Below are 26,246 nucleotides of genomic sequence, written 5' to 3'. Positions count from 1 at the left end.
AAATTCAATATTCAACCGTGTCAAGTAAAACCTCTGACATCACACTTTCTTTATTTCTCCTCTCCTCTCCTCCTACCAGACATTGTGAGAGGCCTGCGAGAGCCTGGCTGAGAGAGCCTGGCTTAGAGAAACTGGCTGAGAAAGACTGGCTGAGAGAGACTGGGCTGAGAGAGACTGGACTGAGAGAGACTGGGCTGAGAGAGACTGGACTGAGAGAGCCTGGGCTGAGAGAGACTGGGCTGAGAGAGACTGGGCTGAGAGAGCCTGGACTGAGAGAGCCTGGCTGAGAGAGCCTGGCTGAGAGATCCTGGCTGAGAGAGACTGGATGAGAGAGACTGGTTGAGAGAGCCTGGCTGAGACAGACTTGGCTGAGAGAGCCTGGACGGAGAGAGAATGGCTGAGAGAGACTGGACTGAGAGAGACTGGACTGAGAGAGAATGGCTGAGAGAGCCTGGACTGAGAGAGACTGGGCTGAGAGAGACTGGGCTGAGAGAGACTGGACTGAGAGAGACTGAACTGAGAGAGACTGGACTGAGAGAGAATGGCTGAGAGAGCCTGGACTGAGAGAGACTGGCTGAGAGAGCCTGGACTGAGAGAGCCTGGACTGAGAGAGACTGGGCTGAGAGAGCCTGGACTGAGAGACACTGGGCTGAGAGAGACTGGACTGAGAGAGACTGGACTGAGAGAACCTTGGCTGAGAGAGACTGGGCTGAGAGAGCCTGGGCTGAGAGAGACTGGACTGAGAGAGCCTGGGCTGAGAGAGACTGGCTGAGAGAGCCTGGGCTGAGAGAGTCTGGGCTGAGAGAGCCTGGACTGAGAGATACTGGACTGAGAGATCCTGGCTGAGAGAGACTGGTCTGAGAGAGCCTGGACTGAGAGAGACTGGGCTGAGAGAGACTGGCTGAGAGACTGGACTGAGAGAGACTGGCTGAGAGAGCCTGGCTGAGAGAGACTGGACTGAGAGAGACTGGACTGAGAGACTGGGCTGAGAGAGACTGGCTGAGAGAGACTGGCTGAGAGAGCCTGGGCTGAGAGAGACTGGCTGAGAGAAACTGGCCTGAGAGAGACTGGACTGAGAGAGACTGGCTGAGAGAGCCTGGACTGAGAGAACCTGGACTGAGAGAGACTGGGCTGAGAGAGACTGGACTGAGAGAGACTGGACTGAGAGAACCTGGACTGAGAGAGACTGGACTGAGAGAGACTGGACTGAGAGAGACTGGACTGAGAGAACCTTGGCTGAGAGAGACTGGGCTGAGAGAGACTAAACTGAGAGAGACTGGACTGAGAGAGAATGGACTGAGAGAGCCTGGGCTGAGAGAGACTGGGCTGAGAGAGACTGGGCTGAGAGAGCCTGGACTGAGAGAGCCTGGCTGAGAGAGCCTGGCTGAGAGATCCTGGCTGAGAGAGACTGGATGAGAGAGACTGGTTGAGAGAGCCTGGCTGACACAGACTTGGCTGAGAGAGCCTGGACGGAGAGAGAATGGCTGAGAGAGACTGGACTGAGAGAGACTGGACTGAGAGAGAATGGCTGAGAGAGCCTGGACTGAGAGAGACTGGGCTGAGAGAGACTGGGCTGAGAGAGACTGGACTGAGAGAGACTGAACTGAGAGAGACTGGACTGAGAGAGAATGGCTGAGAGAGCCTGGACTGAGAGAGACTGGCTGAGAGAGCCTGGACTGAGAGAGCCTGGACTGAGAGAGACTGGGCTGAGAGAGCCTGGACTGAGAGACACTGGGCTGAGAGAGACTGGACTGAGAGAGACTGGACTGAGAGAGACTGGACTGAGAGAACCTTGGCTGAGAGAGACTGGGCTGAGAGAGCCTGGGCTGAGAGAGACTGGACTGAGAGAGCCTGGGCTGAGAGAGACTGGCTGAGAGAGCCTGGGCTGAGAGAGTCTGGGCTGAGAGAGACTGCGCTGAGAGATACTGGACTGAGAGATCCTGGCTGAGAGAGACTGGTCTGAGAGAGCCTGGACTGAGAGAGACTGGCTGAGAGAAACTGGCCTGAGAGAGACTGGACTGAGAGAGACTGGCTGAGAGAGCCTGGACTGAGAGAACCTGGACTGAGAGAGACTGGGCTGAGAGAGACTGGACTGAGAGAGACTGGACTGAGAGAACCTGGACTGAGAGAGACTGGACTGAGAGAGACTGGACTGAGAGAGACTGGACTGAGAGAACCTTGGCTGAGAGAGACTGGGCTGAGAGAGACTAAACTGAGAGAGACTGGACTGAGAGAGAATGGCTGAGAGAGCCTGGACTGAGAGAGACTGGCTGAGAGAGATTGGACTGAGTGAGCCTGTACTGAGAGAGACTGGCTGAGAGAGACTGGATTGAGAGAGACTGGCTGAGAGAGCCTGGCTGAGTGAGCCTGGCTGAGAGAGACTGGACTGAGAGAGACTGGCTGAGAAAGACTGGCTGAGTGAGCCTGGCTGAGAGAGACTGGACTGAGAGAGCCTGGACTGAGAGAGACTGGACTGAGAGAGACTGGACTGAGAGAGACTGGACTGAGAGAGACTGGGCTGAGAGAGCCTGGACTGAGAGAGAATGGTCTGAGAGACACTGGGCTGAGACAGCCTGGCTGAGAGAACCTGGCTGAGAGAGACTGGACTGAGAGAGACTGGGCTGAGAGAGACTGGACTGAGAGAACCTTGGCTGAGAGAGAGTGGACTGAGAGAGACTGGACTGAGAGAGACTGGACTGAGAGAGACTGGGCTGAGAGAGACTGGACTGAGAGAGACTGGGCTGAGAGACACTGGGCTGAGACAGCCTGGCTGAGAGAACCTGGCTGAGAGAGACTGGACTCAGAGAGACTGGGCTGAGAGACACTGGGCTGAGAGAACCTGGCTGAGAGAGCCTGGACTGAGAGAGACTGGCTGAGAGAGACTGGGCTGAGAGATACTGGACTGAGAGAGACTGGCTGAGAGAGACTGGGCTGAGAGAGACTGGCTGAGAGAGACTGGACTGAGAGAGACTGGCTGAGAGAGACTGGGCTGAGAGAGACTGGGCTGAGAGAGACTGGCTGAGAGATACTGGACTGAGAGAGACTGGCTGAGAGAGCCTGGACTAAAATACATCTAAAGCAACAACTCAGCAGGAGTGGCCTACTTAACCTTGCTAGTCTGTCCTTCCATCTCACCGACTTCACAACTCTTTGGCCTATAAGTGTGCTCAGGAGAACCACATGCTTGTTCCTCTTTGGGAAGTAAGAAAGTCGAGTGGCGGAGAAACTTTGATGAGACGACCTCTCTCCCCCTTGTTGTGAGGAGTGCAGGGGGGAGCTCAGGCTTGTTCTTTCTAACTGTGCCAACCATGGTGATCTTCCTCTTCAGGGGGCTTCATCACATCCGGCCTTGATTGGGAGTCCCATAGGGCGGCGCACAATTGGCCCAGCGTCGTCCGGGTTTGGCCCGGGGTAGGCCGTCATTGTAAATAAGATTAATTTTTTTTAACTGACTTGCCTAGTTAAATAAAGGATAAATAAAAAATATATAAAAAATTAGCTGCTGGCTAATTACTATCAGTAATTAGTATCAATGTCACAGAAAACAATCACATAAATCAATGCTATTGCAGCAATGCATTTAACAGTGAAAATCACTTCCGTTATAGATATGAAATCAACATGTACCTCTGAATGGAACCAGTTGACATTCCACTGTTACTTCAGGCCCAGGGTTGTAAAGGTACGACAGACGCTCCACCCACTTCTCCCAGACATCTCTTATGGCCGTCAGTTTGTCTCTCACACGTCTTGCGGGTTTTGACTCACGGTTATCAAATCGAAGCATTCTTAGCCTCACCTTTAAGAGGACGTAGCTCTTAGCCTCACCTTTAAGATGACTCAGCTCTTAGCCTCACCTTTAAGATGACTCAGCTCTTCGCCTCACCTTTAAGAGGACTCAGCTCTTAGCCTCACCTTTAAGAGGACTCACCTCTTAGCCTCACCTTTAAGAGGACTCAGCTCCTAGCATCACCTTTAAGAGGACTCAGCTCTTAGCCTCACCTTTAAGAGGACTCAGCTCCTAGCCTCACCTTTAAGAGGACTCAGCTCTTAGCCTCACCTTTAAGAGGACTCAGCTGTTAGCCTCACCTTTAAGATGGCTCAGCTCCAAGCCTCACCTTTAAGAGGACTCAGCTATTAGTCTCACCGTTAAGAGGACTCAGCTATTAGCCTCACCTTTAAGAGGACTCAGCTATAAGCCTCACCTTTAAGATGGCTCAGCTCTTAGCCTCACCTTTAAGAGGACTCAGCTCCAAGCCTCACCTTTAAGATGACTCAGCTCTTAGCCTCACCTTTAAGAGGACTCAGCTCTTAGCCTCACCTTTAAGAGGCCTCAGCTCTTAGTTTCACCTTTAAGAGGACTCAGCTCTTAGTTTCACCTTTAAGAGGACTCAGCTCTTAGCCTCACCTTTAAGAGGACTCAGCTCCAAGCCCCACTAAATGGTCTTAAGTACTGACGCCTCTCAACTGGCCTTTTTTCACCTCAATGTCTCTGTTTCCCCCTTGATAGTGCATCTGAAATATTGATAGAGATCTGGGTTAAGGATGCAGAGGGCACTCATTTTCCTTTGTCAGTGTGCCTCAGAGATATTCTCCTCATCTACAAGATAAACTACTTTGTATTGCCTCTGTAAATGTAATGAAACAGTTTTACTCTAGATCTTCTGACTTATTCGATTTTGTAAATATGTACTGCTTACTACCAATCATCCCTGAGTAGATTAGATTAGATTAGTATAGTAGATTAGATTAGATTCCATGTGATGAAGTGTTCACCTGTCTCTTGGATCCGGTTTCCTGAACACAGATTAAGTCTAGTCCTGGATTAAAAAATTATTTCAAAGGAGAATCTCTATTGGGAATGTTTTTTAGTCCAGGACTTAATCTTTGTCCGGGAAACCGGCCCCCTTGAGGTTCAGTAAAGCCCGATGTGAGATGAAGGTACTCGGTTTTATTACGGTTTAATTTCTTTATTTGGTCTCCCCGGGAGACGAGGCGCACTGCTGTTGTTGATTCCTCACATCTCGGAAAGGAGAAAACCGCTGGGATGAAAAGTGAAAAGGGAAAAACCCTTACCTCTCTCTCTCTCTCCCCCTCTCCTTCCCTGTCCCAGCCTCCACTTCCCTCATCCTCTCCATACCTCCCCTTCCCTTCCCTTCCCTCCCCCTCTCCCAGCCTCCCCTTCCCTCCCCCTCTCCCAGCCTCCCCTTCGTTCCTCCTCTCCTTCCCTCTCCCAGCCTCCACTTCCCTCATCCTCTCCCTACCTCCCCTTCCCTCCCTCCCCCTCCCTCCCCCTCTCCCAGCCTCCCCTTCGTTCCTCCTCTCCTTCCCTCTCCCAGCCTCCACTTCCCTCCTCCTCTCCTTTCCTCTCCCAGTCTCCCCTTCCCTCCTCCTCTCCTTTCCTCTCCCTACCTCCCCTTCCCTCCCCCTCTCCCAGCCTCCCCTTCCCTCCCCCTCTCCCAGCCTCCCCTTCGTTCCTCCTCTCCTTCCCTCTCCCAGCCTCCACTTCCCTCATCCTCTCCCTACCTCCCCTTCCCTCCCCCTCCCTCCCCCTCTCACAGCCCCCCCTTCCTTCTCCCAGCCTCCCCTACCCTCCCCTCTCCTAGTCTCCCCTTCCCTCCTCCTCTCCTTTCCTCTCCCAGTCTCCCCTTTCCTCCTCCTCTCCTTTCCTCTCCCTACCTCCCCTTCCCTCCCCCTCTCACAGCCTCCCCTTCCCTCCCCTTCTCCCAGCCTCCCCTTCGTTCCTCCTCTCCTTCCCTCTCCCAGCCTCCCCTTCCCCTTCCCTCTCCCATCCCCCCTTCTCTCCCCCTCTCCTAGCCCCCCTTCCTTCTCCCAGCCTCCCCTACCCTCCCCTCTCCTAGTCTCCCCTTCCCTCCTCCTCTCCTTTCCTCTCCCAGTCTCCCCTTTCCTCCTCCTCTCCTTTCCTCTCCCAGCCTCCCCTTCCCTCCCCTTCTCATTGTCTCCCCTTCCGCCCCCCTCTCCACCTGCTCTCCTAGCCCTCCATTTCCCTCCCCCTCTCCCTCCCTCACACAGCCTCCACTTCGCTCTCTCTCTGCCCTCCCCCTCTCCTTCCCTCTCCCTCACCCAGCCTCCACTTCGCTCTCTCTCTGCCCTCCCCCTCTCCTTCCCTCTCCCTCACCCAGCCTCCACTTCGCTCTCTCTCTGCCCTCCCCCTCTCCTTCCCTCTCCCTCACCCAGCCTCCACTTCGCTCTCTCTCTGCCCTCCCCCTCTCCTTCCCCCTCCCTCACCCAGCCTCCACTTCGCTCTCTCTCTGCCCTCCCCCTCTCCTTCCCCCTCCCTCACCCAGCCTCCACTTCGCTCTCTCTCTGCCCTCCCCCTCTCCTTCCCCCTCCCTCACCCAGCCTCCACTTCGCTCTCTCTCTGCCCTCCCCCTCTCCTTCCCTCTCCCTCACCCAGCCTCCACTTCCCTCTCTCTCTGCCCTCCCCCTCTCCTTCCCTCTCCCTCCCCCAGCCTCCCCCTTCCCTCTCCTTCAGTCTCCCTCATCTAGCCTCCCCCTTGCCTCTCCTTCAGTTTCCCTCACCCAGCCCCCCCCTTGCCTCTCCCCCTCCCACAGTCTCTCCCTTCCTTCCCAGCTAACAATTCTAGGGAGAGAGAAGGTTTTTGTAATGTTCCCCTCATGTTTGAGTGTCCAGTTTTCCGTTAGTAAGGAGAATATTCCGTAACCGTTTACTTGACACCCAGCGTCATCACACATTATGATACAATCCTAACCATGTCATAATATGTCAGAAAAACGGACGTAACTTGTTATAACCTGTTATAATATGGCCATAACACTGTCATGAGACATATATGTTATTTTATGGCTGGTTATGACACCTACATTTCAAATTTCTAATTTGTTTATTTATTTATTACATCAGCTGATGTCTCAAAGTGCTGTACAGAAACCCAGCCTAAAACCCCAAACAGCAAGCAATGCAGGTGTAGAAGCACGGTACATAAAGTACATACATTTACATTATACATTGTTACTGTGCTCTGTGACTGATGACTGAGATGAATGCAGGAGCAGATTACAGGAGCAGGACCAGACACCCTCTATGTGACTGATGACTGATATAAGGTCATGTACGTGATAGGCCTGTCTGTCTCATATGATTATGATGGTCAAAACGCTTCATGACAGTGTCATAAAAGTGTATTTTCTACGAGTTATTTAAAAATATGATGAAAAAACACATTACTGTAAAGAATTCATTACGACAACAATAAAGGATGTAAGAAACACATTTTCAAACGAAAGGAAACTTCTTGGCAGGAAAAAAAACTCAATAAATAAAAAAACTAAATTTAAATGAAAATGGGTTTTGACACTCTTGTGTAGGTGTCATAACCAGCTATAAAACAACGCATAAAATGTCACAACAGGTGTAAATACACTACATGGTCAAAAGTATGTAGACAACCTTTCAAAATAGTGGATGAAAACGGGTTTCCATGGCCGAGCAGCCGGAACACAAGCCTAAGATCACCATGCTCCATGGCAAGCGACGGCTGGAGTGATATAAATCTCACCACCATTGGACTCTGGATCAGTGGAAACGCCTTCTCTGGAGTGATGAATCACGCTTCACCATCTGGCAGTCTGATGGACAAATCTGGATTTGGCAGATGCCAGGAGAACGCTACCTGCCACAATGCATAGTGTCAACTGTAAAGTTTGGTGGAGGAGGAATAATGGGCTGGGGCTTTTTTTCATAGTTCGGGCCCCTTAATTCCAGTGAAGGGAAATCTTAATGCTACAGCATACAATGACATTCTAGAAGATTCTGTGCTTCCAACTTTGTGTCAACCATTTGGGGAAGGCCCTTTCCTGATTCAGCAAAACAATGCAACAATGCCTCGTACAAAGCGAGGTCAATACAGAAATGGTTTGTCGCGATTTGTGTGGAAGAACTTGACTGGTCTCCACAGAGCCCTGACCTCAACCCCATCGAACACCTTCACCCAACATCAGTGCCCGACCTCATTAATGCTCTTGTGGCTGAATGGAAGCAAGTCCCCCGCAGCAATGTTCCAAAATCTAGCGGAAAGCCTTACCTGAAGAGAGGAGGCTGTTATAGCAGCAAAGGGGGGACCAAGTCCATATTAATTCCCATGCGTTTGATGAGCGTCCACATACTTTTGTGTCATGACAGTGTTATGACCATATTATGACAGGTTAGGACCAGTTAAAGTCAGCTGTTATTACATATTATGACAGGTCAGGACCAGTTAAAGTCAGCTGTTATGACCATATTATGACAGGTTAGGACCAGTTAAAGTCAGCTGTTATGACATATTATGACATGGTTATGACCGTGTCATAATGTGTTATGACACTGGGTGTCACGTAAAGTGTTAGTGAATATTCACTATCTATACTCTCTCTACCCCACCTTCTTAGCTTGTGTTAAGATTTAGGAGAACATTCCTTTAATGTCAAACAGAACGTACCCAGAACGTTGTTACCATCCTCTCATAACCATGCTCTGTAATATTAATGTCCTAGATACGTACCCAGAACGTTGTTACCATCCTCTCATAACCATGCTCTGTAATATTAATGTCCTAGATACGTACCCAGAACGTTGTTACCATCCTCTCATAACCATGCTCCGTAATATTAATGTCCTAGATACGTACCCAGAACGTAGTTACCATCCTCTCATAACCATGCTCCCGTAATATTAATGTCCTAGATACGTACCCAGAACGTAGTTACCATCCTCTCATAACCATGCTCCGTAATATTAATGTCCTAGATACGTACCCAGAACGTAGTTACCATCCTAACATAACCATGCTCCGTAATATTAATGTCCTAGATACGTACCCAGAACGTAGTTACCATCCTAACATAACCATGCTTCGTAATATTAATGTCCTAGTTTATCTTGTAGAAAAAACGGTTTCATTGCACATCACACGTTGTTACTGTTGCAGAGCCAATCAAGGCCCTGATTGGTGAACCACTGATCCAATCACAGTTCTTTGTCTTTTGACAATATTAAGGATACTCTCACACACAGTGCTTTTAACGTAGTGGTTTCAACTTACATATTTGACACACTTTGATGTACGTGATTACATTGTGCATGTTCATTTATACAGTAAATGTTGGTGTGACGTTGATGTACTATCTTCCTAACCCTCAGAAAACTGGACACAAATGTTCTTGTGTGAAACGTGTCTAGAACATAAATATTTGTCACGTTCCTGACCTGTTTTCTGTTGTTTTGGTATGTGTTTTATTGGTCAGGGCGTGAATTTGGGTGGGTAGTCTATGTTTTCTGTTTCTATGTTGGTTTAAGGGTTGCCTGGTATGGCTCTCAATTAGAGGCAGGTGTTTGGCGTTTCCTCTAATTGAGAGTCATATTAAGGTAGGTTGTTTCACAGTGTTCGTTGTGGGTGGTTGTCTTCCGTGTCTGTGTATGTTGCGCCACACGGGACTGTTTCGGTATGTTTGCTAGTTCGGTTTTTGTGTAGTCTGTTTTTCCCTGTTCTTGCGTTCTGCGTGTTACATGTAAGTTCTTAAGTTCAGGTCAGTCTACGTTGTTTTGTTATTTTGTAAATCATTCCAAGTGTTTGTTTTCGTGTTTCGTCGTCTGTCTAATAAATCATTATGTATTCACAACCCGCTGCACGATGGTCTAATCACTACTCCTCCTCTTCGTATGAAGAGGAGGAGGAACGCCGTTACACTATTGTATATTCTGAGAACATGGTGACCAAGTTCTAGGTAAGATCTGTTTGACATTAAGGGGATGGTCTCCTGGAAACATTCCTTGCATTCCTATGAAAACATGATCTAATGACCTAATGAGACTCTAAAGTGAATGTTCTCTAAAATCGTGGGAACGTTTGTTGTTAGCTGGGCTCTCCCTCACCCAGCCTCCCCTTCCCTCTCCCTCCCTCACCTAGTCTCCCCTTCGCGCTCCCTCCCTCACTCAGCCTCCCCTCTCCCTCCCTCACCCAGCCTCCCCTTCCCTTCCCTCCCTCACCCAGGCTCCCCCTTCCTTCTCCCTCCCTCCCTCTCCCAGCCTCCCCTTCCCTCTCCCAGCCTCCCCTTCCCTCTCCCTCCCTCACCTAGTCTCCCCTTCGCGCTCCCTCCCTCACCCAGCCTCCCCTTTCCCTCCCTCACCCAGCCTCCCCTTCCCTTCCCTCACTCACCCAGGCTCCCCCTTCCTTCTCCCTCCCTCACCCAGCCTCCCCTTTCTGTCTCCCTCACCCAGCCTCCCCTTTCTGTCTCCCTCACCCAGCCTCCCCTTTCTGTCTCCCTCACCCAGACTCCCCACAGAATCATAAAGAGGTGTACCCAGCTGCCCACCTGCCCAGACTTCCTGCTTGATTAAACGAGGTCACACAGAGAGCAGAGAGGAGGGTAGTCAGTGTCTATTCTAACAGTAGGACTATTTATTCAGCCCATCTCAATTATGTCATGAACCCCAGTCCTCCACCAGCCAGGGGTCTGCTCAACAGGATTTAAATAAAATAGATTTCATAACAGATTCACATTCAGGTTCATTATAATGATACGTGAGATCTATTATGATGAGACATGAGTCCTATTTTTGGGAGATAATATTTTGGATTATGGTGTTTCATTTGAATGATATTTAGATAATATTTTAATTTGGGATATGGCGTATTCTCCAATCATTCCGTATCAAGTTCTATCGCCTATCTATTTCCTGTTTAACTTCAGTTGAGAGATTGTTCTCATTGTAAGGCCTAACATATGGAATTTTTTTAAAGATCATACCAAGGATAATTTAGCTCTTTGATTCAGAATTTTAGTATAAAAAGCAAACATTGAATTTGTCCTTACTGCTATTAGCCAATAGAAACACATTGAATAACAGTCCTTACTGCTATTAGCCAATAGAAACACATTGAATTTGTCCTTACTGCTATTAGCCAATAGAAACACATTGAATAACAGTCCTTACTGCTATTAGCCAATAGAAACACATTGAATAACAGATAGTTCTTACAGCTATTAGCCAATAGAAACACATTGAATAACAGATAGTCCTTACTGCTATTAGCCAATAGAAACACATTGAATAACAGACAGTCCTTACTGCTATTAGCCAATAGAAACACATTGAATAACAGACAGTCCTTACTGCTATTAGCCAATAGAAACACATTGAATAACAGATAGTCCTTACTGCTATTAGCCAATAGAAACACATTGAATAACAGATAGTTCTTACAGCTATTAGCCAATAGAAACACATTGAATAACAGATAGTCCTTACTGCTATTAGCCAATAGAAATACATTGAATAACAGATAGTCCTTACTGCTATTAGCCAATAGAAACACATTGAATAACAGATAGTCCTTACTGCTATTAGCCAATAGAAACACATTGAATAACAGACAGTCCTTACTGCTATTAGCCAATAGAAACACATTGAATAACAGGTAGTCCTTACTGCTATTAGCCAATAGAAACACATTGAATAACAGATAGTCCTTACTGCTATTAGCCAATAGAAACACATTGAATAACAGGTAGTTCTTACTGATATTAGCCAATAGAAACACATTGAATAACAGGTGGTCCTTACTGCTATTAGCCAATAGAAACACATTGAATAACAGATTCACTACATAGAATAACAGATAGTCAAAACATAAATGACTGTATCTGAGGGACGTAAGACAGCTCAGTAAATGATTAAAGAAATGTTTAACCTATTAAAGAAATGTTTAACCTATATTTAACCCCTGTTTCTAGGGCACTAAAGTACTTCCATATACTGTATACTTCCATCAATGTTTTGAACTGTTACCGTTCAGACCAGTCTTGTCAGCATCCTAGAGCAAATGTACTCGTTCGTGAGAGTCTCACATTTCTATAGTGGGGTTATATTAATGTGTTGTCCAAACTGTTCGGACGGCCATATGTGTTTCGTGAGAAGACCAATTTCCAAGAAGTCTCCTTGTCTGATAAACACCACTGTAGCTCTGTCATATTCCACCGCAGATGTGGAAGGCCAACGTTGGTGGATGCTGTAGATTGAGACGCAGCAACAACAAAAACACGATATCTCTAGCTTATACAGACCGCTTAACCAACACCCACCGGCCATTCAGTCCCTGCACACCCTCCGCTCTCCTCTGAGATCCCTTTGCTGACTGCGCTGCCCTTCTCTCCATACGAGGACAGGAGAGTGCCTCCAGTCTATTTCTGAAAGAGTCTCCAGCACTGGATCAGAGGAGAAGTACCTCACTAGTCTTAATTAACTTCCAAAAAACAACAATTCTTATCCACTTCATTTTTATTTAACTAGGCAAGTGTGTTAAGAACAAATTCTTATTTACAATGACGGCCTAATCCGGACGACGCTGGGCCAATTGTACACCGCCCTATGGGACTCTCAATCACGGTCGGATGTGATGGAGCCTGGATTCGAACCAGGGACTGCAGTGACGCCTCTTGCACTGAGATGCCAGCAGCTTAGACCGCTGTACCACTCAAGAGCCAATGAGATATCTCCTAAATGATTCTCACATATGGAAGTGCTGAGCTGCAGAAACTCAATTGGAAATGCAAATAGCAAATGATAAATCAATGTCATGTTTACAATTCCTTTTCCTAAATGGGTAAACATATTTTGTAATACAATTCAAACCGAAAAGCGAAACCTCGCCCACAGTGTTTGCTAATCAAAACAAGTCGAAAAATGACATCGCAAATGAATGTCACGCCCTGGCCTTAGTATTCTTTGTTTTCTTTATTATTTTAGTTAGGTCAGGGTGTGACATGGGGAATGTTTGTGTTTTGTTGGTTTTGGGTGTTTCTATGGTAAAGGGGTTGTTGGTGTAGTATATGGGTTTGTGTTGAGTACATGTGTCTAGCGTTGTCTATGTATGTTTAGTTGTCTAGGAGAGTCTATGGTTACCTGAATGAGTTCCCAATTGGAGACAGCTGTTTTCGGTTGTCTCTGATTGGGAGCCTTATTTAGGGTAGCCATAGGCTTTCATTTGTTGTGAGTAGTTGTCTATGTTAAACGTTTGTAGCCTGTGTGTGCACATCGTTATTTAGCTTCACGATCGTTTTCTTGTTTTGTTTAGTGTTTAAGTGTTTTTGTTTCGTTTGCCTTCTTCTTCAAATAAAAAGGAGATGGCTTATTTTCCTAAAGCTGCGTTTTGGTCCGTCAATCCGCCAAACGGTCGTGACAGAACTACTCACCATTACAGGACCAAGCGGCATGGAAAGCGGCAACAGGACCTACCTACACAGGATTCGTGGACATGGGAGGAGATACTGGATGGTAAGGGGCCGTGGGCACAACCGGGAGAATATCGCCTTCCTCGTGAAGAGCTGGAGGCAGCTAAAGCCGAGAGGAGGCGATATGAGGAGGCAGCACGGAGACAAGGCTGGAAGCCCGTGAGTACAACCCAAAAATTTCTTGGGGGGGGGGGGCCTTAAAGGGAGTGTGGCGAAGTCAGGTAGGAAACCTGCGCCTACTCCCTGTACTTACCGTGGAGAGCGAGAGTACGGGCAGACACCGTGTTACGCAGTAGAGCGCACGGTGTCTCCTGTACGCGTGCATAGCCCGGTTCGGTACATTTCAGCTCCACGTATCGGCCGGGCTAGACTGAGCGTTGAGCCGTATGTCATGAAGCCGGCCCAACGCATCTGGTCACCAGTGCGTCTCCTCGGGCCGGCGTACATGGCACCAGCCTTACGCATGGTGTCCCCGGTTCGCCTACATAGGCCGGTGCGGGTTATTCCACCTCCCCGCACTGGTCAGGCGACGGGGAGCATACAACCAGGTAAGGTTGGGCAGGCTCGGCGCTCAAGGGAGCCAGTACGCCTGCACGGTCCGGTATTTCCGGCGCCACCTCCCCGCCCCAACCCAGTACCACCGGTGCCTCCTCCACGCACTAGCCATTTGGTGCGTGTCTCCAGCCCTTTACCACCAGTGCCTAAACCACGCACCAAGCCTCCTGTGTGTCCCCAGAGTCCTGTGCGTCCTGTTGCTGCTCCCCGCACTAGCCCTGAGATGCGTGTCCCCAGCCCGGTGCCACCAGTCCCGGCACCACGCACCAGGCCTACAGTGCGCCTCAGCCGGCAGGAGTCTGCCGTCTGCACAGCGATGACTGAACTGCCCGTCTCCCCAGCGCCATCTGAGCCATCCGTCTCCCCAGCGCCATCTGAGCCATCCGTCTCCCCAGCGCCATCTGAGCCATCCGTCTCCCCAGCGCCATCTGAGCCATCCGTCTGCAATGAGCCTGCAAAGCCGCCCGTCTGCCATGAGCCTGCAAAGCCGCCCGTCTGCCATGAGCCTGCAAAGCCGCCCGTCTACCATGAGCCTACTGAGCCGTCCGCCAGACAGGAGCCGCTAGAGCCGCCAGCCAGACAGGAGCCGCTAGAGCCGTCCGTCAGACAGGATCTGCCAGAGCCGCCAACCAGACAGGATCTGCCAGAGCCGCCAACCAGACAGGATCTGCCAGAACCGCCAACCAGACAGGATCTGCCAGAGCCGCCAACCAGACAGGATCTGCCAGAGCCGCCAACCAGACAGGATCTGCCAGAGCCGCCAACCAGACAGGATCTGCCAGAGCCGCCAACCAGACAGGATCTGCCAGATCCGTCAGCCAGCCATGAGCAGCCAGATCCGTCAGCCAGCCATGAGCAGCCAGATCCGTCAGCCAGCCATGAGCAGCCAGAGCCGTCAGCCAGCCATGAGCAGCCAGATCCGTCAGCTAGCCATGAGCAGCCAGATCCGTCAGCTAGCCATGAGCAGCCAGATCCGTCAGCTAGCCATGAGCAGCCAGATCCGTCAGCTAGCCTTGAGCAGCCAGATCCGTCAGCTAGCCATGAGCAGCCAGATCCGTCAGCTAGCCATGAGCAGCCAGATCCGTCAGCTAGCCATGAGCAGCCAGATCCGTCAGCCAGCCATGGGCCGTCCCTCAGTCCAGAGCTGCAGTCCCTCAGTCCGGAGCTGTCGTTCCTCAGTCCGGAGCTGCCCCTTATCCTGGTGCTGCCCCTTATCCTGGGGCTGTCCCTTACCCTGGTACTGCCCCTTAGTTCGGAGCTGCCCCTGACCCTGGTACTGTCCCTGACCCTGGTACTGTCCCTGACCCTGGTACTGTCCCTGACCCTGGTACTGTCCCTTACCCTGGTACTGTCCCTTACCCTGGTACTGTCCCTTACCCTGGTACTGTCCCTTACCCTGGTACTGCCCCTTACCCTGGTACTGCCCCTTACCCTGGTACTGCCCCTTAGTCCGGAGCTGCCCATTAGTCCGGAACTGCCCCTTAATGCAATGGGGTTAATGTGGAGGGGGGTCATTTGGAGGAAGTTAAGGAGGCGGTTAGGGACTGTGGTGACGTGGGGACCACAACCAGAGCCGGAGCCGCCACCTTGGATGGAAGCCCACCCAGACCCTCCCCTAGACTGTGTAATGGTGCGCCCGGAGTTCGCACCTTAAGGGGGGGGTTATGTCACGCCCTGGCCTTAGTATTCTTTGTTTTCTTTATTATTTTAGTTAGGTCAGGGTGTGACATGGGGAATGTTTGTGTTTTGTTGGTTTTGGGTGTTTCTATGGTAAAGGGGTTGTTGGTGTAGTATATGGGTTTGTGTTGAGTACATGTGTCTAGCGTTGTCTATGTATGTTTAGTTGTCTAGGAGAGTCTATGGTTACCTGAATGAGTTCCCAATTGGAGACAGCTGTTTTCGGTTGTCTCTGATTGGGAGCCTTATTTAGGGTAGCCATAGGCTTTCATTTGTTGTGAGTAGTTGTCTATGTTAAACGTTTGTAGCCAGTGTGTGCACATCGTTATTTAGCTTCACGATCGTTTTCTTGTTTTGTTTAGTGTTTAAGTGTTTTTGTTTCGTTTGCCTTCTTCTTCAAATAAAAAGGAGATGGCTTATTTTCCTAAAGCTGCGTTTTGGTCCGTCAATCCGCCAAACGGTCGTGACAATGAAATAGCAAAATGAAGCATTCTGATTGGTTATCGAATTTGGTTGGATTTTGTTTTGACTGTCTTAACATTAACAATACCACCACCATGTCTTAACATTAACAATACCACCACCATGTCTTAACATTAACAATACTACTACCATGTCTTAACAGTAACAATACAACCACCATGTCTTAACAGTAACAATACTACTACCACCATGTCTTAACAATAACAATACTACCATCATGTCTTAACATTAACAATACAACCACCATGTCTTAACAATAACAATACTACCACCATGTCTTAACAATAACAATACTACCACCATGTCTTAACATTAACAATACTACCAGCATGTCTTAACAATAACAAGACTACCACTACTACCACCATGTCTTAACATTAACAATACAACAAACATGTCTTAACAGTAACAATACTACCACCATGTCTTAACATTAACAATACTACTACCATGTCTTAACATTAACAATACAACCACCATGTCTTAACATTAACAATACTACTACCACCATGTCTTAACATTAACAATACTACCACCATGTCTTAACAGTAACAATACTACTACCAACATGTCTTAACCTTAACAATACTACTACCATGTCTTAACATTAACAATACTACCACCATGTCTTAACAGTAACAATACTACTACCACCATGTCTTAACAGTAACAATACTACTACCACCATGTCTTAACATTAACAATACTACCACCATGTCTTAACATTAACAATACTACCACCATGTCTTAACATTAACAATACTACTACCACCACGTCTTAACATTAACAATACTACCACCATGTCTTAACAGTAACAATACTACCACTACTACCACCATGTCTTAACATTAACAATACTACCACCACCATGTTTTAACATTAACAATACTACCACCATGTCTTAACATTAACAATACTACCACCATGTCTTAACAGTAACAATACTACTACCATGTCTTAACATTAACAATACTACCACCACCATGTCTTAACATTAACAATACTACCACCATGTCTTAACAGTAACAATACCACCACCATGTCTTAACATTAACAATACTACCACCATGTCTTAACAGTAACAATACTACTACCATGTCTTAACATTAACAATACTACCACCACCATGTCTTAACAGTAACAATACTACTACCATGTCTTAACATTAATAATACTACCACCACCATGTATTAACCTTAACAATACTACCACTGTCGTGGAAAATCATCTCAGAAATATAACGCTTTATCAGAACTTGTGAAATCAAAACATGCTTTTATTTACAATAGTATAACCATCTCGAATGTCCCGCTGAACACACACATTCCCAGAGCACTGGTTCGCTCTTTATACCCAAATAGCATATGAGTCCACCCCATATGCAAATAAACATACTTCCCCCTAATTCTTCAACATCATTATCTTTTTAGTTCAGGCTTCCTGCTTGTTCACACATACTAACGCCCATCATCTGCTTTCAGTTAAATTATAATAGTGGTCAGACCCTCTATCTTAGTGTGTCAACAAACTCCTTTTCCCCTCCCTTCACCACTAAATCAAGGCACTCTTTGTGCCCCCCCATGCTTAGGGTATCCAATTGCTTATAGGCGTCTTGTGTCTGGTCAGTTTCACTCAAATGGAATCAGCAGACTATGTGTTTCTTGTTCATTAGTGTCCAGCCACCCCAGGCATATTTCTCTGGTATGTATGCTTTTCTAGTGGAATGGGTAGACTATAAATCTAGTGTGTCAAAGCACCCAGGCGCCGACATGTCTGGTCAATCTGTCAACACAATGGAGAATCTACAAGGGTCAGAAGGTCAGAACGTCCCCCAGTAGACCTCCATCACCACGGTCCCATGACCCATGTTAACATGTGGTTCGTTACTACTACACTACTACACCATCTGCTAATCTTTGATTTCCTGTATTTACCAGAATGGCAAATGCACTCACATCTGCCTTCTTATACTATTTTCTAGTATACTCCTGTCTATTGTTTAATAGTGTGATATCTACCTACATATGTCACTTACTCCTACACCACCATGTATTAACCTTAACAATACTACCACCACCATGTCTTCACATTAACAATACTACTACCACCATGTCTTAACATTAACAATACTACCACCATGTCTTAACATTAACAATACTATTACCACCATGTCTTAACAGTAACAATACTACCACCATGTCTTAACATTAACAATACTACCACCATGTCTTAACATTAACAATACCACCACCATGTCTTAACATTAACAATACCACAACCATGTCTTACATTAACAATACTACCACCACCATGTCTTAACATCAACAATACTACTACCACCATGTCTTAACATTAACAATACTACTACCACCATGTCTTAACATTAACAATACTACTACCACCATGTCTTAACAGTAACAATACTACCACCATGTCTTAACAGTAACAATACTACTACCACCATGTCTTAACATTAACAATACTACTACCACCATGTCTTAACATTAACAATACCACCACCACCATGTCTTAACATTAACAATACCACCACCACCATGTCTTAACATTAACAATACTACAACCATGTCTTAACATTAACAATACTACCAGCATGTCTTAACATTAACAATAATACCACCACCATGTCTTAACATTAACAATACTACTACCACCATGTCTTAACATTAACAATACTACTACCACCATGTCTTAACATTAACAATACTACTACCACCATCTCTTAACAGTAACAATACTACCACCATGTCTTAACATTAACAATACTACTACCACCATGTCTTAACATTAACAATACTACCACCATGTCTTAACATTAACAATACTACCACCATGTCTTAACATTAACAATACTACCACCATGTCTTAACATTAACAATACCACCACCACCATGTCTTAACATTAACAATACTACCAGCATGTCTTAACATTAACAATAATACCACCACCATGTCTTAACATTAACAATACTACTACCACCATGTCTTAACATTAACAATACTACTACCACCATGTCTTAACATTAACAATACTACTACCACCATGTCTTAACATTAACAATACTACTACCACCATGTCTTAACATTAACAATACTACTACCACCATGTCTTAACATTAACAATACTACTACCATGTCTTAACAGTAACAATACAACCACCATGTCTTAACAGTAACAATACTACTACCACCATGTCTTAACAATAACAATACTACCATCATGTCTTAACATTAACAATACAACCACCATGTCTTAACAATAACAATACTACCACCATGTCTTAACAATAACAATACTACCACCATGTCTTAACATTAACAATACTACCAGCATGTCTTAACAATAACAAGACTACCACTACTACCACCATGTCTTAACATTAACAATACAACAAACATGTCTTAACAGTAACAATACTACCACCATGTCTTAACATTAACAATACTACTACCATGTCTTAACATTAACAATACAACCACCATGTCTTAACATTAACAATACTACTACCACCATGTCTTAACATTAACAATAATACCACCACCATGTCTTAACATTAACAATACTACTACCACCATGTCTTAACCTTAACAATACTACCACCATGTCTTAACATTAACAATACAACCACCATGTCTTAACATTAACAATACTACCACCATGTCTTAACATTAACAATACTACTACCGCCATGTCTTAACATTAACAATACTACTACCACCATGTCTTAACATTAACAATACAACCACCATGTCTTAACATTAACAATACTACACAATGTCTTACCATTAACAATACTACCACCACAATGTCTTAACATTAACAATACTACCACCATGTCTTAAGAAATTGCGCAGCAAAACCGTTGAGACTATTCTTGCCTGAAGGAGACGCCTCAGAACCCTATTTACCTGATTTATTTCCTATATCTGATTACATGTCTGAAGAAGACGATGATAATCCATGACACTGAGGTAAAAACGTTAAGTTCATGGTGGCCTACCATCATGGTGAACCTGCGGTAATGTGCTGACAAACTGCCTGGGAGCTCCTCAGTGGTGAAACTCCTCCTCCTTCAATCAGTGGTGAACCAGGTGGAACAAATCTTCCAGGCAATCTGGGCGTGCCAGCACCTGGTTCTGCTGTTGTCTTTAGACCGCAGTGAAAGGAGCATTTATAAAACCACAAGACCAAGGAAACTTCATCTTTGTGATCAAGGTGACTGTGCAAGTCCAAGCCCTCCACAAAACTGTGAAAGACAGCCGGTAAGCGCCATATTGGCCATGTTTTGTTAGACTGACTTAAGCAGTGTACTGCTAATGATACTCTGGAAAACATAGACTCTTAACTCTTAACTTTGATAGAACTTTGCAGTGGTTTTATAACTTCAAATGTCTGGTGGGGTATAAAGTAAGAAGAGCCAAATTCATTGTTGATAGAACTTGTTTGAAATGGTTAAAAGTAATTTAAACTTTGTAGAAATCTTAGTAAACCAAGTTCTTAATTCAGTAACAAATGTATAGTCTGGAAAATCTTTGGCTAAAAGATGTAGGATTTGTCTGCTTAACTGCTGATTAGAAAATAAGTGTGGTTTTTTGCTACTAGAGGTATTTTGAATGTGTTTGGCTAAAATGCAAATTTGGATAAAAGTGTACTGATTCTGCTCATTTGATTAAAAATGGTGGGTTTCTATTTTGGGAAACATTTGCTTAACAGTGGAAACCTTGTATTTGATAATGGCAGAAATGTGTTTCTGAGGTGAATGTGGATAATTTTGTGTATTTAATTAGGCTGTCAACTCAAATAATCACTTGTATTTGTCATCTCTTTTTTGAGGTTTTTCACCTGTTTACTGCCAACCAAAGAATGGTAAATAAAAGACAAACAACTGATTCTATGGCTGTTTATTGAGTGAAATCCAGTTAAAATCTTCACGTGGAGGGATTGTCCTTTTCAAGTGGGGAATTGCACAAGAAAGAGGTCAAAACTTGACAGTGAAAAACCGTGGCTCAAGACTGGAAAAGGACCAGAAAAGTGACCGCACGTGTCCAGAGAGACAAGTAAAGACTGTTCCCGCCTGCTGCTGTGATTGAAATGGCTGATTCATTACTGGTGGAGCAGCTAAAGACCGCAAGGACATCAGCGAAGCGTCAGTTTTCCCGTCTGGCCAATAATGTGCTACGAATGCATACAATGATGTCAGAAGAGGAGCTCAGAGACAATGTTAGGAAGCTCACTGAAGAAGCTGGCAAAGTCCTGGAAGCCAACGATGATGTAGAGGGGCAATGTATTGAAGAAAACTCTGATGCAGAGGAGTTGAGCGAGCAGCAGAAGTCTGACTTGGTCAAAACAGCCAATGAGTGTGAGAAAAAACTGCAAGAGCTAAAGGACCTCATACAAAAGACATTGTGGGTCAATTTCGGGGAATATGAACTGACACAAGCAATTACAACAGCAGAGTCGCAAGCAGAAAACGTGGGAGCTGTGGACCCAAGTAAAAACCCAGATGCATATCTCTTCATGATCGGACAACTAGAGAAACTTGTGAAGACTGCGAAGGAGGTGCATAAACATTGGAAGTGCTGGGCCCCCCCAGCAGAGCAACAACATTTCCAGAGTCGTATCAAAGGCCTTGAAACTATCCTGCCAAATCTCACAATAAGACAAGCAGACTTTACAGGGGCACACGTTGGAGGAGAAACCAGCAGATTGAGTACTACTTCAAACAGTTCTGTGGCCACACCAGCAATTAAATTAAAGCCTGCTGCCCTCCCAAAGTTTTCTGGCATCCGCCGAGAGTTTCACCGGTGGAAAAAAGACTGGGAAGCGCTCCAGATGCAGGGAGAACCTACTGGATCCAGAGAGGTTAAAAAGTTCCAACTTCTCGACAGTGTGGATGAGAAGACCATACGAGACCTTCACCTTACAACTTACACAACTGCTGAGGAGGTTTTCCGGGTCTTGGAGAACCGCTTTGGAAATAAGACAACTATAGCCCTTGAGATAGTAGAAGAGCTCCAAAGACTCCAAGCAGTTAAAGGTAACCAGCCCAGGAGGATTGTTGAGCTCATCCAATCAGTAGAAAAAGCCCTGGTCGATCTGAACGAGCTTGGCAAGACCGGTGCTATAAAGAACCCTCTTGTAACAAAGACAATAGAGAGTAAACTTCCTGATGGCCTGAAGAAGGAATGGCTTCTTCATGTAGCTGGCAAAGGTGATGAAGCTGAAGAAGACAAGCGATTTGACTACCTCCACAAGTTTCTTGAAGGTCAAGAAGCCATCTATGAGAAGCTGGACCAACTGAGAGAGGAGGAACCAAAACCGAAATCTGAACCTTGGCAAGCTCGAACCAGAACCTCCACCCAACTAAGCGACCAGGCTCAAGGATGTGTGGTCTGCGGAGACTGCAAGCATAAGAAAAGGCTATATTTCTGCCAAAAGTTTCGCACGCTTGAGCTGTCAGAGAAAAGAGATGCTGTCAGGAAGCTGGGAGCCTGCAAAAGATGCCTGGAGATTCACAAGGAAGGTGACTATTGTAAATCAGAGTTTCTGTGCAGGAGGCCAGACTGCATAGAACAGCGTGCTGCAGAACACCACTATTACCTCTGCCCGAGAGCTGGTACATCCAAAGGGAATGTCGTCCAGCGGTCCAATAACAGCAAAGTGGGAGGTGACACAAGAGAGCGTTATACCCAAGCCCAGGAAGAGTTCATTAAAAGTCTCTCACCTGAACTTGCAGAGAAGTGTTGCAATGCCTTTTGCAACACTATAGCCAGAACCTCTCTTGTGTCCAACCAACCCAGTCTTCTAGCAGAGAATGGAATAGTGGAGTGGCCAGTCATCATGATGCTCTTAGAGGTCACGGCCAATGCAGGACAAAAAGTTGGGACTTTGATCGACCTGGCATCGGATACAAACTATATAACTCATGATGCAGCTGATCGTTTGAACCTTAGAAGTGAAGCCATAACCCTTGTTGTCCATGGTGTGGGAGGAATGAAAGTTCAAGTCACCACAAAACGGTACCTCCTAAAGATCCGGGTCCGCACAGAGCAAGGCAATGTCAGATCCCACCAACTCCTCTGCTATGGTTTGGACAGCATTGCAGAGATTCACAAACACGTGACAGCCAAAAGACTCCAAAAATTCTTTCCAGATGTCCCCCAAAATGAACTTGTTAGACCAAGACAGATACAGCTTTTGATAAGCCATAAGGAAGGGCGACTGGTCCCACAGAAAATATGCACCGTTGGGGACCTTGTACTATGGGATGGGCCATTGGGAAAGACAATTGCAAGGACACACCCTGGTCTGTTTGAAGAGGCTACAGTTACAGCACATCAGTCCAGAGCGCACATCGCCAGATCCATGAGAACAGCAGCATTGATGTATGAAGAACATACCTGCGCCAAACCTACCATCAAGTCTTCTTATTCGGCTATTTCCACTCGGGATTTTATTGAGTGGTGGAGATGGGATAGCATTGGCGCCCCCTGCACCCCAAAATGTGGAGGATGTCGCTGCGGCAGTTGTCAACTTGGTGGCAAAGAAATGACTCTGGCCGAAGAAAGGGAGCTGGAAGTTGTTAAGGGTGGCCTGACTTATGTTGGTGCTGATGACCACAGTGATAGTCCACACTGGCATGCAAGGTATCCATGGCTCATTGACCCATCTACATTGCCAAACAACATAAAAGCAGTAGAGGCAACCTTTCTCAGAACAGAGAGACAGCTCGCCAAAGAACCGCAGTGGAAAAAAGCCTATGGTGCTCAAGTCCACGAAATGGTTGACCGCCGGGCTGCAAGAAAGCTGACCAAAGAGGATCTAACCAACTGGAATGGACCTGTCTGGTATATTAGTCATCTTATCGCACCCAACCCCCACTCTGTTACAACTCCGGTAAGACTTGTCTGGAACAGCAGTCAGAAGTACAAAGGCCAAAGTCTCAATGACCTTCTGATGAAAGGCCCTGACGTTCTCAATCCGATTCGAGCTGTCCTATTCAAGTTCCGCCAAGGCTCCTACGCCGCTTTAGGAGACGTCAGAAAAATGTACAATTCTGTGTGGCTCGAGGAGAGGGAAGTCCATCTACACCGGTTCTTGTGGCGGGATTCAGAGGGCGATGAGGTGGAACAATACGCCATAACCAGAGTGAATATCGGGGACAAGCCAGCAGGGTGCATAGCACAACTGGCCATGAGGGAGACGGCTAACCTGCCTCAATTCAGCCACCTCACAGATGAATGCCAAGTATTACATGAGCACAGCTACGTCGATGACATCTTGACATCCCACAACTGCCGTGAAAAACTCGAAGTCATCACAAAGAATGTGGAGCTGATTCTAAAAGCAGGAGGGTTTGCACTGAAGCCTTGGGTCTTCTCAGGCCAAAATAAAGGAGAAAGAGAAAAGGCATCACCAAATATTGTTGTCCTGCCAAATCAGCTTAAGGAGGAAGACAACAAGGCGCTCGGTCTCGGCTACATTGTGGATGAAGACATGTTGCATGTCATGGTGAGGGTCAACTTCTCCAGGCGGAAGAATAAGATGAGACTTGGGCAAGACTTACTACTAGAAGAAGTACGAGCACAGACACCAGACCCGCTGACAAGACGTGAACTGCTGAGTCAAGTTGCTGGTTTGTACGACCCAGTTGGCCTGACAACGCCATCAAAGCAAAGAGGGGCTATCTTGGTCCGAAGGGTATTCCAAGAGGCAAAATCAAAGTGCAGCATGGTCAAGGACACATGGGACCTTCCCCTGTCGGATGAGCTCCGCAAAGATGCAATTGGAATTTTTGAGGAGTACGTCCAGCTAAGTAAACTAATGTTCCCAAGAGCTCTTACTCCACCAAAGGCAACAACTGAACCAGTCGCTGTCACTTTTTCAGATGGCAGTGAAAGCTCCTATGGTGCTGTCCTCTACCTGCGGTGGAACTGCAACAAACAATTAACAATTCGACTAGTGGAGTCAAAAGCAAAGCTGACACCACTAGACCAGAAGGGGGATGCAGTCAAAGCAGAACTTTGCGGTGCAGTCTTTGTAAGCCGCCTGAAAAAGTACTTTGGACAGCATACCCAGATCCAGATAAAAAGGTGGTACCATTTGTTAGACAGTCAGACTGTTCTTGGAGCTATCCAGCGAGAAAGCTATGGATTTCAGACTTTCTTTGCTAATAGAATTGGAGAGATCCAAGAGAGCACACGGCTACAGGACTGGTGGTGGATCCCTGGACCACTCAACATAGCCGACATTATCACTCGAGGAGCTGGGCCAAAGGAACTTGATGCCCATTCAGAGTGGCAGCAAGGGCCAGAGTTTCTATATCTTCCAGAGAGCGAGTGGCCAATTATGTCGTCAAAAGATGTGTCTGTGACAGCTCGAGAGAGCATTAACAATATGCAAAAGAAGTCATTTGTGGCAGCACTCACCAGAGCCCAAGCAAAAAGAAGTCTTCCAAGTCTTGTGGGACGATTTCCTGCTGGTGCAGCTGTCCTAAACTTGGTGGATGAGAGGCGCTTTAGTAGCCTAAAGTGTCTAGTCAAGACTGTTGCTTTGATCTGGAGAGCCGCCAAAAAGTTTAGATCTGCAACAAAATCCATTGAGACCCCAAAGTGGGAGGCGATTCCCACAAAAGGAGTTATCACCGCCACAGAACGTCAAGAGGCAATAAGAGACATCTATCTTGCTGCTCAAGAGGGGGTGACGTTCCCAACTACCACTACGGACCGCTTGGTTGTGTACAGAGAGCCAGAATCTGGGTTACTAGTCTGTGGTGGGAGAATCCATGGCTTCAGGGAGGATGGCGCTGCAGTTCCCCTTCTGCCTTTCAATGCATGGGTCTCTACTTTATTGGCACGGGAGGCGCACGATGAGGGTCATGAAGGTGTGGCTGCAACCCTGCTGAAAATGAGGAGGAAAGCCTGGGTCATCCAAGGAAGAAAAATTTCCCAAAAAGTAGTGGATAACTGCCTTTTCTGCAAAAAGTCAAGAGCAAGAAGGTGCAAACAGGTAATGGCTGACTTACCTGCTGAAAGAGCCACACCTGCAGCTCCGTTCGAGTTCACTACAGTCGACCTCTTCGGACCATACCTAGTCAAAGATGACATCAAGAAACGGGTCTCAATGAAAGTGTGGGGTGTCGTCTTCAGCTGTATGGCCAGCAGGGCAATTCATGCAGACCTGGTCAACACAATGTCGACAGAGAGCTTCTTGATGGCTTACCAACGCTTTACTGCAATTAGAGGGCACCCAAGAAAG

The sequence above is a fragment of the Salvelinus fontinalis genome, chromosome 25, assembly GCF_029448725.1.
Source record: "Salvelinus fontinalis isolate EN_2023a chromosome 25, ASM2944872v1, whole genome shotgun sequence".
NCBI classification, from domain to species: Eukaryota; Metazoa; Chordata; class Actinopteri; order Salmoniformes; family Salmonidae; genus Salvelinus; species Salvelinus fontinalis.
The sequence above is the reverse complement of the archived record's forward strand: the minus strand, read 5'-3'. Positions refer to the sequence as shown.